Genomic DNA, 1,857 nt, shown 5'->3' on the forward strand with positions numbered 1-1,857 from the left:
TTGAGCCATTTGTACCAAGTTGGGTGTAATTTTTACTTTTTTCGTAACTAAAATAATCCACTAAATAGTACTACCTTCTTTTCAGGAAAAACAACACAAATAGTAGGTCATTCTCATTTCTCAATGCCTAACTGAGATACTGTTTTTTTATAATATAGCGTTTGGGTTAGTTTGCGTGCACCTCGATTAATTTTACGGGATACCTGCTACCTCCCACCACCAGTAACTCTGTCCATCAAAACTAAAACAGATGAGAAGAAATCACATAGTATTTGTCTATGTTGCAAATTAAACCTGAGACTTTATAATGTTCAACTCAACTTCATTGAACCACTAGCAGTGGCGGACCCAGAATTTTATTCAAGTAGGTTCAAGTTACAATGAACCATAATGGTAATCTAGAATAATAATAATTATTTTTTATTTTCATAATATCTCCCAGAAATTCTTTTTGAGGTGGTATTTTTAATTCTAAAATAAATGAAAAATTAAGCACAATAATAAATAAGCTATAAATATATAATGTAAATAATTATTACTAATATTTTAAACAAATCTCAAATAATAAATTTGTAAGGAAAATTAAAGGATAGCACTACCATTAATGTTGCAGGACCCACCCCACCACTAGTGTCCTAAAAGAGTCTACAAAAACTAAAGAGTTAAAAATATTAACAAGAATTGATCTCAAGACCATTGGATCAAGGAAGCATACTTGAACCAACAAGCTGTGCCTTAACTTCAGATATAATAGGTTCATTTTTCTTACATATACAGTTTTTCAGAGAATTAATACACGTAAACAAAAAAAAAATCGACCAAGCGGGTTCAGTTGAACCCACTTGAACCAACGTAGATCCACCCCTGACCACTAGGCCAGGGTGTAAGATACTGTTTTCATTAGATCAGATGTCAAAACATTGTACTAAAAGAAGGAACTATCTGCCCATTTTTACAACGTAACATCAATAATATCTTTTGAAGAATGTTTAGTTCCTTCAGAGCTTTCATGTGATAACTAATATAGTTTTGGTTTCACTTTTACAGAAGTTAGGTTTCAGTATTATTACAATTAGTCCATTACCTTGAAAGCTACTGGGCAATTATCCCACATCGATCATGTGGAGGCAGAGAGTCTTAAAATGAGGACTAGGACTAGATAATTCAACAGCAAAAGCAGGAACAAGTATCTTTGCGCTTGGGGCTATGACACAGGTAGTGAGGTTCTAACCGAGGCGCGTCTATTGCTGGTTGAAAACTATTTCCAAACCCCCTCTTCAGCCTGGGTTTGCCCTTGCCGTTGAGAATTTTTGGAAGGGCTCCTCTAATGGGGTAAAGCCCTACAATTCTTAGTCTAGTATTTTTACTGTCTTAATAAGTCTTTTGCATCCATCATTTTTCTCATCCTAACTCGTCTACACTTCCTCTAGAAATAAGATTTCTAAGCCAGCCATTCCATATTAATCTTTTATTACAATCTACAATATAATCAGTAACAGGTGCGATCAGTTTGTGGACATGATAATTTCATTAAAATCAGATAGACCTTTGGAATGGCATAACGTGCGTTGTCATCCAGCCATTGAACATCACAGATAGTTCTAGATAGGAGCGGCTCAATACTATTGGTGGTTCTGGATAGAAGCGGCTCAATACTATTGGTGGCCTAAAGCCAAATTTCGATCACCAAAGTTAAATTACTTTGTTACTTCTAAGTTGTTCATTTATCAATTCATTGAATTGAAGCTAGGTCTATCGCCAACGCAAATCACGCAACCAGGGAAGAAGTGGATTTTTCATATAAGAACATTAGCCATTTTAAACCGTAAGACGTATGGGTTCAAATATACTTGATTT

General features: G+C 34.8%; 1 non-coding gene across 1 annotated transcript; it reads left to right on the top strand.

Annotated features, from left to right (window-relative positions):
• Positions 1-1,188: 1,188 nt before the first annotated feature.
• LOC124896337 lies at positions 1,189-1,340 on the top strand. Its single transcript, XR_007052696.1, has one exon. It is a non-coding gene; the product is annotated as a U4 spliceosomal RNA (small nuclear RNA).
• The last annotated feature ends 517 nt before the right edge of the window (positions 1,341-1,857 follow it).

Source organism: Capsicum annuum, chromosome 2 (assembly GCF_002878395.1).
Source record: "Capsicum annuum cultivar UCD-10X-F1 chromosome 2, UCD10Xv1.1, whole genome shotgun sequence".
In the NCBI taxonomy this organism is placed as follows: Eukaryota; Viridiplantae; Streptophyta; class Magnoliopsida; order Solanales; family Solanaceae; genus Capsicum; species Capsicum annuum.